The sequence below is a fragment of the Argiope bruennichi genome, chromosome 3 (genome assembly GCF_947563725.1).
Source record: "Argiope bruennichi chromosome 3, qqArgBrue1.1, whole genome shotgun sequence".
NCBI classification, from domain to species: Eukaryota; Metazoa; Arthropoda; class Arachnida; order Araneae; family Araneidae; genus Argiope; species Argiope bruennichi.
Window position 1 is genome coordinate 80,392,894 of NC_079153.1, and position 14,227 is coordinate 80,407,120.

At 25.3% G+C, this 14,227-nt stretch overlaps 1 protein-coding gene across 3 annotated transcripts in view; it reads right to left on the reverse strand.

Annotated features, from left to right (window-relative positions):
* The window catches only part of LOC129963517 (uncharacterized), a 78,755-nt gene that overhangs the window by 39,722 nt on the left and 24,806 nt on the right, over positions 1 to 14,227 (reverse strand). Inside the window, exon 1 of one of the 3 annotated variants that reach the window (XM_056077945.1) lies at positions 5,603 to 5,803. The exons of 1 other annotated variant lie outside the window; for it this stretch is intronic. The gene's annotated coding sequence lies outside the window, so the exon portion shown is untranslated. Of the gene's footprint in view, positions 1 to 5,602; positions 5,804 to 14,227 lie in introns of those variants that run through there. One more of the 3 variants, XM_056077947.1, reaches the window with a different exon arrangement.

Below are 14,227 nucleotides of genomic sequence, written 5' to 3' on the forward strand. Positions count from 1 at the left end.
AAAGGATATATCTATTGATTCATCAAGAATGTTTCGTTTATGTTAAGAGAACAATGCAGTTTTGATTTTTTTTTTATTAAATTCCTATTCTCTATACAAGATCAAGAACTATGATTATTTAAAAAAAAATACTTCACTTCTAACTGATGATTATATTATCATTTATGTGGCAAGAATGTCTTACAATCAAGCTTTTAAAAATTCTTTATTTTGCTAGATTTTCAACATTTTAAATGCAAGGAAATGAGTCTCAGAACTTAAGTGAACATTAATTTATCACTAATATAAGAAATACTTCAAATTGGTTATCATAATATATATATATATATATATATATATATATATATATTATAATAGAATATCAAGAAATTCTAATTTTTCATTGACTAATTAAGAAATCTCCCAATAATGTTTCACGCAACGAACGTATTATTTTCACAGAGGTTCTAAGAAAATTTCTTCCATTTTGTTAGGCTGCCAAAACTTAAAATACATTTTAAGATGTTTGAAGCACGAACGATTAAATGGACGATAAATCCTCTATATTTAAAGAAATATTTTAGGTAAAAAGGGTTGGAATATTTTCCAATAAATACGACGCCTAAGATATATTAACAGCTTTCAAGAAAAATGAAGTCATCATACAAGCGAAAAAAAAAACACCTTTCCTTCCTTTTTCAATAAGTTTTATCTTTCTTAATTCGCTTAAATGTTGTAAACTTCATAATAAATAAAAAGGAACAAAAATTTAAAAAAATAAAAATTTTGTTTTAAAGAAAAGATTTTATTTCATCATTCAAATATTTGAATTGAAAGAATTTAGCAGCAGTTAAATTTTCAGCATTCGATTTCCTTGATTAATGATTTATATTTCGTATCCGAGATTTCGACGATAAAGTATAATATTTCAAATTTAGCCATTTGAAAAGATGCCATTGCACTTAAAAGAAATCTGGAATTTTAAAACTATAGTACTTCTTTATAGATATTTTTATCGAACTGCTAAGCTACATTTTCTAGAAAATGATTCAGTGAAAATTTGAAATGGAGGAAACTGTTCCTTTATCTATTTTTTCATGGACAAATAATTTAAGATTAGTGAGCCTTCAGTAAAGTCAAAATTAGCGGTTCATTCTCTATTTCATATAGCAATTTTAATTGAGTCAAAGATCGTAAAATTCAACTTAAAGAAATGTACTTTTTTCTAAAGTAAGTCAAAATCGTAGCAATTTTAAGAAATAGAATAGCATATCACATGGAGGTTATTAATAACTTTATTTTTTCCTCATTTTTAAATTAAAGACAGTCTGAAATTCTTGAAATCGAAGTAATAACCGATTGAAATTCTTCGAAAATATTATTCTTAAGTAATTAAAGTGCTTAAGCGTGTGTATAAAGATAATTTTACAACCTCAAATAGTTAAAAGCACTATATAAAGAAAAATGTAGTTTTTAAAGAAAAAAGATAATCTAGAAGAAATAATTTCATAATTAAACTGTACCCATACATAATTATATGACATTATATTTCCAAATTTTCCTATACACTGCTACTCAGTATTACTTTCTTTCAATTAATTTACTTTTATAAATATTATAAATTATTCTTATCTCACTGACAAAAGCAAACAATTCAAAAGCAAACGTTATTTAAAAATATATTAGAGTGGCATTACATTAAAAAAAAATCTTCAAATTATATTAAAGCGCTATATTATTGTTCAGAGGAATATTAAAGCAAAATGCTTTGTTCTTTTTACAAATCTAGTTTGTAATCTCTATAGTGTTTGAGGATATAAAATTTTGCTATTTGTTATTTTAGAACATAATTATATTTTGTAGAAGTTATACAGTAAGATAGTTATTTATTTGATGATCGTAAATCTGTTTCCAACAATTTAATATTACAGTTAAATACTTGCGTGTTAAAAGAAAAATAAGAATTTTGTCATTTATTATTACGCACCAGACAAAATAATTCACAGCAAACGATTTTTGAAAACAATCAGTGTGACAGCGTGAAATACTATTTTACGATCTTGCAGGCTATGAAATTTCGTTAGATAACATTTAAATAATAACGATTGATGAAGAATCTCGAAGCGCTTTATAGTGTCGTATAATATGATGAAATAAAACACAAAGAGAAATAAAATGTTTAAGACACTGTTCAAACAGCTTTCTGAAAGAAAATACATAAAAAATATTCTATACTATGTGACCTATTTCTGTTTCAAAAAAAAAAAAAAAAAAAAAAAAAAAATTGAAAAGTTGAAGTTATTTCAAAACAGAAATTTTTACAAGAACAATATTTTTTATGCCTTGAGACAGGATGTTTGGAGAAATCATGCGCCTCTCTTTCCGTAAAATCTTTTTAATTAGTAATTTGTGTCGAAATTGCTTTCATTCATAATGCAGGATCTCAATTATCAGGAAATCCTGTGTTTTTTTTAAAAATATTTTCCCAAGAATTCATATAAACAGTCTAAATTTGTGTAAACTTCATAATTATATTATAATTCCAAAAGTATCAGATCAAAAAAAATTTTATGCAAAGTTTTTTGAGAATTGACAGTATTATATTTTCAATTTAATACATGCATGTTTAGGAAACACATTCATATTGAGAAACTATTTTACAAACATTTTTTTTAAATCTGATTTATATTTGATTTTATGATGAAAATAATCGTTTTACGCAAATCTGACTTTGCATTGTTAATATAGATTTTTTCAATGTAATTCTAACTAATTAATTGTCAGAAAGAATTTTAAATAAATATAAACGATTTTAATCATAGAATAAAGCTATTTTTTAAATAAAGAATAAGGTAATCTATTCTTAAGTTGCTGTTTCCTCTTATAAAAGAAATATTAAAATGATCAGATTTTTTGAAGTGCTGTATATTCAGGACAATGCAAATTGTATAAAAGAATGAAATTAATTGGAATATCGTTTAACGTAATTAAATTGTCCTGAGTATGGTCTAAATGTACCTTGAATGTAATATATATGTCTAAAGAAAATTTAATATAAAAAAACAATAATTAATATTCTATAACAAAAAAAATTCTGAAATAAAAGTGAGTTTTATTTTATGGCTCTTTCTGTAGCTTCAGTGTAAGTTGTTTAAAAAGTGTAAAACACTATTTTTTTGTGATGCTGTTGTATGTAATTTCTAATGTTAGCTTAGAAAGCCCAAACTTTAGTAGTCCACTACTATAAATATCGATCCTAAAGTACTGGGGCAAAGCCATGAAAAAGAATAAAAAATATGGCTAGTCAAGATGCAAGATAACCTTTCTTTATACTCTAATGATTCCAAATAATAAAATTATTTAAATAAATTTTGTCACTTAACTTATTAATAAACCATCATGTACCAAAACAAAGTTACCATATTTTATGTCTCAAAAAATTGGGATGGGGAATTCTTCAAAAACTTAACGTTTTAGAAATACATGTATTTAAATTTTTTTTTAATTATTTTTCCAATCTGAATATTTACTTATAAATATATAAACCAACAATGTAAAGCGTTATCTCTAATTAAGAAGAATCCGATCCGTCTTTTCGAATCGAGACAGAAAAATGAGAAATCAGGATTTCTAGTTAAGGAGTGATAATTTGTTTTTCTCTAACAGTTTTTTTTTATATTGTAGAGATGTTGTCAAGAGAAGCAAGAGTCAGATTTTATCATTCTGGTTATTAGATAAATATATTTTTTCTTCTTTTACTAATTTCTACAGTACAGGAAGAGATATTTATCGTCAAATTAATGTTTTAAGATGCCGTTTGATTTGCATTGCAACAATTACTCAAGAAATCGCTGCTTTTAGTTCCAAGACATTTTGCGATTAAAGTTGATTTTGAAAGATTTTGATTTAAACACAATTTAAATTATTATAATTATAATGGTTATATAGACACAGCAATCTATTATGGATAGTAAAACTTTACATTATTTCCCTCTTTTTATCCATTTCACAAAAAATGAAAATTGGTAAATTTTATGGATACATCAAAAGATCACGGCAAAAGAAGTCGGTGTATTATCTATAAGGAATTATATAAACTTTTATAAAAGCAGATCTTTGATCAGAAATTACAGTTTAATTGATTAAATTCTCTTACTGAAATTGATTTTTGTTCTCTAAATTCCATTGATAATTTGTCTATTAACGTATTGAATAAATTTCGTAAATAACACGGAATTTTAATGCTAAATTTAAATATATTCCAAGTAGTATCTTGATTTCTTAGATTAAAAAAAATGGAACTTCCCCGGCTAATTTAAAGAATCTGTCTACTTTCGTTGACATTGATTCTTTTATTCTAGTCGAGCGTATTACAGAATATAGAATATTTAAAATGACCATTGTTCCAACTAAAAAAATGATAAGCTGACCTTGAACAGTTGAAATATCTTTTCCTTTCCTTAAAACGCAAAATAATATCTTTATTTTACCACGAAGTATGCTTAAAAATAATTATTTTGGAGGAAAGTGATTGGAAAAATGGTGATTTAAAAGTGATTCTTCTTCTTTTTTATTGTGACATGTAGCATGAAAACTGAACGAAATAATTCATCATTATTACTAAACACATGGTTAAAAACAGTTAATACGCTTAATTACACAACACAGAAACAATGATTTCGTTTATCCTGCTAGTGAATATAATGAATGTTTTAACAGGAGAATAAAATCAGAAAAACAATTTTTTTTTTCAAAAAATTCTATAGATTTAAAAAGAATTGCAAATGTGTAATTTATATTTTAAGAAAACCAGCATGTTTATTTTATCCGTGAAGATAAATATATTAGTAATTTCACATCGTATTGGCTTTTAAAATAATTTTCTAGAAGTAAAGAGACAATTTATCAAAAACACTATACACATGAAAATAGTAGGACATGTAATTTTAAAGAAAACCCTTTTTAACAAAAGCTTTGAATAGTTAAAGAGTTTTATAGTAAAGGAAATTCTTAATTTCTTTTAAAGAAAAAATAATTTAATTTTAAGCAACTGATACAAATTTGTATCATCACTATTTTTTCCTTTTCCAATTAGTTTTCATTAATAAAATAAGTTACAACTGCAATTTTGAATTAACAAAAGAAAGATTATGGCAAAAAATTTAATTTAGCGTTATATTTTTAAATATTTGATTAAATTATTAATTGAATTAAATTAACAATTAAATTTCACACTCAAATTTTTATTTTTTATACCTGTATTCGTAACAATCATCAGGCATAATTAGATAACCTATGAGGAAAATAACACAAAAATAATAATCGTGTTCTAAAGGGTTTAAGTTCTTACGGTTCCAAAAACTTAAATCCTATATTCTGGAAATTGCTGTAAGATAAATTCATTGTCTACAAGTTATATCATATTTTCTTTTGGAGGAAAAAGAAAGGAGTTTCTTTGCATTAAAAAAAATTAATTTTTAAGCTAATAATTAAAAATGTATAAAAGGCAATATCTGGCTTAAAAACATTCTACATTTTTTGATTTACAAGTGAGTTTATTAATTATATAATAAATCCGAAAAGGAAACAAATATGAAAACATAAATAAAGGAAGTTTACTCACAAAACTTTTAGTCTTCAAGAATCACAGTGATTGGAAAATGCACATTCTAAAAAAATCTTCCCTTTTCATACTCACATTAAACCGGGAAACAGAAATAACTTCACGGCAACTGTATCCGGTGCAGTGTGTGAAACAAGAGCAAAAAGCTCGAGGAGCAACCAGAACTGTTCGTGAAGTGTCGAGTGTTCGCTTTGAAGTCATAAATTTCTGCTGCTTGACCGCTTACGATGACGCGCCATGTGACGTCATTTCGTTTTTTCCCTCCGTTGTTTTCCTATTTTCCACTCGTTAGGTGACGCTCTTCGCGAAATCAACAGTTGTCAGTAGTACCAAAAGTCCGATTTCATTTCCATGTTTTCCCCCTCCGGCAATAATTCTAATTAACATCGCTTGACAATAAGCTAGTATTTCACTATCGTTCTCCCCGAAAATCCCTAGAATCTTTTGATGGATGTAACATGTTTCTTTTTGCTTTATCAGCTTCTGGAGTGTAAACAATAGAATGAAATGATTTCTCAAATGAATTATGGGAAAGATCTAATTAGATAATTCGAATGTTCTTAGAATAGCGTCTCATGGAATTGTGCAAAAAGATATGGCTTTTCCCGCCTTGATTTTCGATTATTTATATAATTGTGGACTGACATTCTGATTGATTAAATAATTGATTCATTATTATTTCATCGCATTTCTTAAAATCTTGATAGTAGTTCTATTTATTATGGATTATATACGAATCAATCAACAAAAAATTAAAAATATTGCTCTAATGATGTTTAATGACAGAGAGTAAATCATAAATAATATTTAAAATATTTATAAATAAATTGCATGAAATTTCCTCTGAGATTATTCGCACCTTCTAAAATGGCAGTAGTATTAAACTGTTTTAAATCGGAAAGAATAATTTCTAAATATTTGCTCAAAGATAGATTTGTTATTTCATTCTAATTTTATTTCCTTTTTACTCAAATTTTTTATACTTCTTTATTGCTAAAATTAATTTTTTTTTATAATAGTTCGATAAATGTTCCTTAAAAAATATTTAGAGTCTCTTGTCTGGAAAAAAAATATTAACCAGATTCTTTTTTTAATTGCAGGAAGTTTGTATTCATCATAAATTGTTATTTACTAATTCTAGAAAAGAAAATGGTTGACTGATTTTAATATTAGATGGTAAAGAGCAACGTATGTATGGTGATCATATGTTTAACGCTTATGTTATATATAATATACTGTAGGATTTCCTCGAAGTTTTTAACTTTTCTGAACTGATGAATACGATGTATGATATCATATTTCACCATACTCTGTCTTGGTATAAACAAAAACATTCATGCTGAGATTCAAAATTTTTATAGTAATAACAATCAAGTTGTCAACAAAGCCTTAACAAACTCCAAACGATATTTACTATTCAGGCATATACTACCATCGAAATTCTAATGTATCACATTCAATTTCTTTTATTTTTTATTTAAATAACTAATTATTCTTTTCTCAAAAGAAAAGTGCATTAATTACATATATCTAAACAAATAAAAAAATATTTCTCTTTTTAATCTTGTTTTGAAATTCTACTGATACTTGAATTTTCATCCAAGATTACATACAATAAAACCATTGTTTTTCAATTGCAACTATGTAACAAATAGCAATAATGACAATAAAGAAATATTTTTTTTTCTTATTTGATGTAATCAGAAAGATTATACATATATTACCTTTCATTTCGTTGATGAACGAAATATTGTCTCTGTAGTATAGAGGTGAAAATTTAAGAAATAATTTATCTTTAACACATTTCTCTCCAGCGGATTTTGAGATTTTTTTTTTTTTTTCAAATATGACAAGTTTCTTAAGTAACGAAATTTAATGAATCTTTATTACAACAGTTAAATGTAAACAAATTTAATTCTACATAAATGAAATGACTTTTACATTTGTGGGAGCTTCATTAAAACAATCTAATTAAATGAGAATTGCAGAGTGATTGATTTCGAATGCGTCTTTTTAATTTGAAGCATAATTCCATTGCTTAAAAATTGTCAATTTTAGAATTAGTTTCTTTTTCTAGATTCGATTTTGGAATTAGTCTATTGGTATTCTCAGCTTAGTTTATTTTAAAATTGGCGACCTTATCTTAATACTAGACATTGCGTATTTATTAATATTTTAAGGCAAATGTATTTCCAGTAATGTAGTATCGTTTAGTGAGTGGGTATGCCTGTTTAAGTGTCGTTCTTGTTAAGTTTCTAGGTATGTCTTTCAAATATGTTCTTATGTAGCTTTGGGAAAAAAAAAATTAATCTATCAACTAATTCTGATTAAAACAATCAGCAAAAATTTAACGGAACAAAAAAAAAACATTTTTATTTTATTTATTTATGCTCTATTTTGAAATTTGTTGTAAAGAACAAACATTTCTATCTGAATTGTTCAATCTGAATTCAGTTTTGCTTCTGGAATGAAAACAAATTTTTAAAAAATGCCTGGTGTTAAAAACTGGGTCTATATAAGTCACAAATGTATAGACTAAAATACGCATAGAATTATAAAATACAAATTGTTTAATGTATACATATATTTGTTAAAGCATACATATATTTGTTAATGCATACATATATTTGTTAATGTATACATATATTTGTTAATGTATATATATATTTGTTAATGTATATATATATATATATATATATATATATTTGTTTAATGTATATATATACTTCTATATATTATTTGAATACAGTTAATAAAGCATTTTAATAATTGTACTAAAAATAAAATATGTGTGGAAATTAAACAAAAAAAAAAAGGTATATCGTATTTTTAGATGAAAGAGATTTCTTGGAGAATGTTTCCAATTTAAATATCAAGAATGTTGGAATTAGATTTTTAAATGAAATTAGATTTCAAAAAACCCTTGACATGATGTTTCCGTTTAATATTATGGGTAGCATTTCAGTACAAAAATTAGAATTCATTAAGATAAGTAAAGGCTGAATTATCATCTTATTTTAATCATTTCCTTTGTTAATAATAATTTTTATTATTAGGCATTCGGGAGAGGCATTTTTTATGCCTCTCCCGAAATATGAATTTATTTTGAGAAAGAAATCATAAGAGATTTTAAATTCTATTTCCTTTTAATATTTTAGCAGGAAAAAAATATGTTCGTCAATCCACTTACTATTTTTCTAATATGTTGATACATTAATTTTAAAAATTAGAAAATGTAGATATCTGTTCAACTAAAATTTTGATTTTTTTTTAAATATAAATTCGAACGAATTATACTTAATAAATTAACTTTGATAAATTATTTTCTTTTTAATATAAATAAACTTCCTGTATGAATCTATACATTAGATAAATAAAAACAATTTTCTTTATTTATTAGAGAGATTGTGCAAAAAATGACTGTTATAATTAAGATAAACAATTTATTTCTTGTAATAAAATGATATATGTACAGCAATCTATACTTATAATAAAGCTCAATGTGTGTGTGTGTGTGTGTTGGCGCTCTACAGGCCAGACGGTTCGACCAACAGCTACGAAATTTGGCACGTGTATACCTTGGAGGCCGGAAATGTGCATCTCTGGGTTATTTTTTAGAATTTGTAATTAGAATTTTATTTATTTAAAAAATAAGCGAAATTTTGGCGTGTTTCTGCTATAACATCCGAAAATATTACCGCACAAAAAAGATTTTTACATCAAGTTAAAGATCACAAATTTCTCTTTTAAATGATACCAGGGCTTTAACTTTAAAATTAAATTTCTATTTTTAATTAATTTTTTTAACTATATTTTTCAACAATTTTTTTCGTACAATATAAAAATAAAATTTAAGCTGCACGAGCACGCTTCGCATTCATGGGGAAAAATTAACTTTTTTCAAAGTGTTTGCCATCGCATTGATTAAAGCTCCAATTGAAAATAAATTAAATCTTTTTGGAAATGAAATCTGCAAAAATATAATTTTCAGCACGTGTCTGTAGGAAATGAAAAAAATATGAAATATTATTTTTTCTAAAAAATAAATAAGAAAATTTATTTTATGATCTTTTACACTATCTATATTATTAATCCAATAAATCAGTTTTATTTTAAGGCAAGTTTTGTTTAATATGAACAGGATATCTATTCAAATCAGGGCCACACAGCTAATTTGCAAACCTTTAGTAATAGACACAGATCTTCTAAAGTGGTCTAAATGGAAAATGATTATATTTTATGTAACTTGATCCAATAAATGCTCTAATAAATAACGAATTTTTGATTTTACATAAATCTTCTGTTGTGGAAATCACGTTTAACAAAATGTTCTTGAAACACTAATATTTTAAATAAAAAGAGTTAATTTCCAATCAATTAAATCAATCACTTAAACTGACTGATTTATGAAAATTTGAATATCGCTGTTCAATAAAAAAAAGGATAATTTTAGATTTTTCATCGATTGTTTCAAAGAAAATACGGCAATCAGCTCGCAGGTTTCTCAAGATTAATTGGATTAAAATTATAAAAATGTTTGAGTTTTTCTAAATTTTTAAAATTCAAAACTTCATAAATCAGGCCTAGTTGATCGTTAAAAATAGAAACATTCATTCATTTATTTAAAATTTGGTGTGTCCAGAATATTTCTCAGAATATGATACCTTACTGCATTAAATTTAGACTTCATAATTTTTGAAATATATTTATAGGCTGGAACAAAATATTATTATGGATTTCATCTCAATCCTTTTGAAAGTAAAACTAAAAACTGAATTTTATGCTGAATCTGAGAAATTTTTGTTGAATTATTCTTTGAGATATTACATAAATTATGTAAAATATTTTGTAATTCACATAAGACTTAAATACCGAGCGATTCTGTTTGCAGTACTCATATTCAATAATAATAATAATAAATAAATAACAATAAAAATGATAAATAAAATAAAACGCTTGGTTTCATTAAAAAATATCTTTATATTAATTGCAATCTCAGCATTTCCACTTTAAATTAAAGTTGAAGTTTTACAGGAAATGACAACAAATTAGGAAAATATATATAGTAAACGATCTAAACAACAGTATAAGTTTGATATGACTATCAAAATTTGAAGATTAAAAATGTTTTGTTTGAGAAGCTATTAAGAGACAAGTTACTGAAAATATTTAATTGAAAATTGTAGCGAGCGGTAATACTGGTGAACCGGCTGGTCGCCAAAGGCGGCTAGTATATTCAATAAAGAGAACTGAATTTTGCTATATTATTCATATAAAAATGTGAAGATAATTCGACTTCCAGTTCGTAAAAGAGATTTTTGATAAGAAATAATTTTGAGAAACTCTAATTATCAATATTAGAAGTAGTTCGTAGAGTCCCAGAAGTTTTATTTTATCTGAAAGTACATCTAGCTTTCCTTAAACACTGTAACTTAAATAAACTCAAATATCTTGATAAAAATAATTGAGTAATTTGAGAAAATACATCTAGCTCATAATCCATTTTTTTTATAACTTTTCGAATTCTATTCTGAGTAATTTTGGCTCAGTTCCAACAAAATAAGAACAACAATTGTTTAATGAAGTTAAATTTGTCAGAATTTATTTTTAGTTCAGTTTAATAATAGAAAACTTAAATATGTTATTTTGTCAAAATAAATCTTTTTGAAACGTTCACTGCAATGAAAACACGAATAAATCAATAAAACTTTTAAAAGCACCTGCCAAGTTTTTAGTTTATTATTCGTACCAAATCCATATCTTATAAATAAAATATAATGAGACAGTCTGCTTGTCCTCTAACATTCACAGCTTGTTTTATTTTGTTGCATTTAGAAACTATAAAATAAACATTAAATGAATGATATGATAGGAAATGAATTAGCGTAATGTGTTTGGTGTACATCACTTAAACATGAACTGATGTTATTCAAAGTTAAGTTGATGTTAAGTTTAAACAAAATTTAAGGCATTGTTCGTGTATTTATAATATTATGTTAATTTTTTGTATCGGGATTGATGTAGTTAGAAGCACCGTTCACAGATAAATAACGTAAAGCTTCTGTTATAATTAAAAAGAATAGTTTGAATCTAGTTACGCTGCATAGTGAATTTTTTAGATCAAATCGCTAGAATTCTAACAGCGTACAGTAAATGTTCTAAGAAATGTACTATGTATAATGTCAAAACATGTTTTTTATAAAAAAAAATTATACTGATTCTGATAGTGCATATCAAAATTTTACTAAATTTCATGCCTCCATTTTTTTCTGATTATAGTTAGTTTCACAAACAGCTCAAAACTATAATGGCAAATATTTTACTTCAAGTAAGAAATAAACAATGAAAGTGCGTGTATTTTTTACTACTTGATTCTTTCATAAATATCACATAAAATACCAGAACTACTGGTTTCAATTGTTTCTTGAATCTTGATGCGTCATAAATCGATAACAAATACACATTATGAGTATGGAAAATAGTAATTTAAATTCAAAAAATATGCATTGTCACACTTCTGGACTAGCTTTGTTTATGTAACATTGTCGTTAGTTTGAAAAATCAAGTTTTAGCAATATAAAGCAAACTCGAATAATGTTGTCATATATATTTACATTCTAGCTGTTTCTGTTTATTATGTGACAGATATAATCATGAGGAAGTTTAAAAAAAAATGCTTCTACAAATTTGTCTAGATTCTAACTGGAAATATGTTTGGAAATTCATATCAGTTTACAATTAAATGAAAAAAAATGAAATTGAAATTTTAAAATCTAAGAATAAGGATTTTTTAATGAAAATTTGAATACTATTTCAAATAAATTCCATTCTTAACGGATTTAATTCCCTTAATTGTGAGTTTTCCATACTTAAAATGATTATTATAGAGTTCATATGCATGGTTTTTCAACTTGAAAAATGTAATGACAAATTAACTGACTTGTGAGGGGGAAAAAGATTCCCACATATAGTTGATGTCCATTCAATAATCTTTGGTAATAATAAAAGTGAATGCATGCCTGTGTATATATCTGCTAATGATATATAAGAAGACAATTTGAATTAGAGTTTTTGATTTTGGCACAGATATATACATCGAATTGTGGATTTTTAGCACCCAGAGCAATTTTTTTCGATAGTTTAATTAGAATTTTAATTAATTAAAAACTGAGCGAATGTTTGATACATGTATAAAAAAAATTTTTTTTCTAATCATAGTGCTAAATATATGCTGTAGGTCCAAAGATTATGGCAGCTTATTTAACTATTTTTATCTGCATGTTTTTATTTAATTCGCAGCAGCATTTTATTGTTTTACTCAAATGCGTGTATTGTAGCAGGAATAAGAAAATGCAAATAAGTATTCCGACAATATGTTATTAGATGTTGGATCATGTAGACAGTAATTGTTTCCATTAGATACATTTAAGTACACGATGAACAGAAGAATAGAAGTCTCCTTAAAATAACACCACATAAATGCCTGTCATAATTTGAAGTTTAAAATATTTTGATAAGACCAACATGAATATCAAATTATGCATAAAATATTCGATTGAAATTATATACAATAAGTATCCTCGGTTAGCAACTGGTCACCATAGGCAATTAGTGAAGAAGAGTATTAAGGAATTAAATTTGTATTAAATTTATTTTGGAAACATTTTCACTACACAACCCAAAATATAATTATCACATTACGCGTATTCAAAAATAAATAAAGGAAGAAAAGGGGGGGGGGAGAAAGAAAGAATGGCGAGATTCGAACTTCAAGTGTGAAATTTGCCATTTTGATTCTTCTATCTTTATTCTTTTTTTTTTTAATTTACTCTTGATAAAATTTATTTTTCATTATTTTTAATCAATTAATATTTAATTAAATAATTCTGAAACACTCTTTCTTAGTGAGCACCTGTATCCAAGTAGTAACTAAGTGCCTAATTTGGTAGCATTAAATCTAATGCCCTGTAGAACGTTTTGAACAATCATGCCTGTCCCATCATGTATATCATATTTTATAGATAATATTTTAGCCCATAAATATTATTATAATAAAAAAGAAGTATTTGTTTTTCTGTGTTATGAGATTCTCATACAATATATAAAAACATACTCAATACATACGCTACTCAATATATTAATAATACTCATACATACTCAATATACTAAGTATTGGAAGAAGTTATGATGATTGGTTAACAACTTGGATTTTTGGATATATCAGAGAAGGAATTATTTTCAAAAATGTTTTTATGTTCGAACGCATGTTCGAATAACAAAAACAGAACAAGGAGTGATAATATTTGCCAAATTTGTTGAAACGCTTCTTATTATTATCTGTTGGTGTTCTGGTTCATCAAATTGAATTAATCGAATTCGTATAATAACATCTTACTTTTAAGAATTGAAACATTTTTGGAAAAATCTTTTAGTGGTTGATATTCTAAATTTTATTATTTTATAAATAAACTAGATTATTTATCCGGACTATTTATTAGTTCAGTTATCTAGAAATATAGTATAGCAATTTTTTAGAAAATAGACTGTGATAATTTTAATGAAACTGCAGATTTAACTAACTAATAAGTATGGGAATAATCCTTTTAAATACAAAGTAAAACTGCT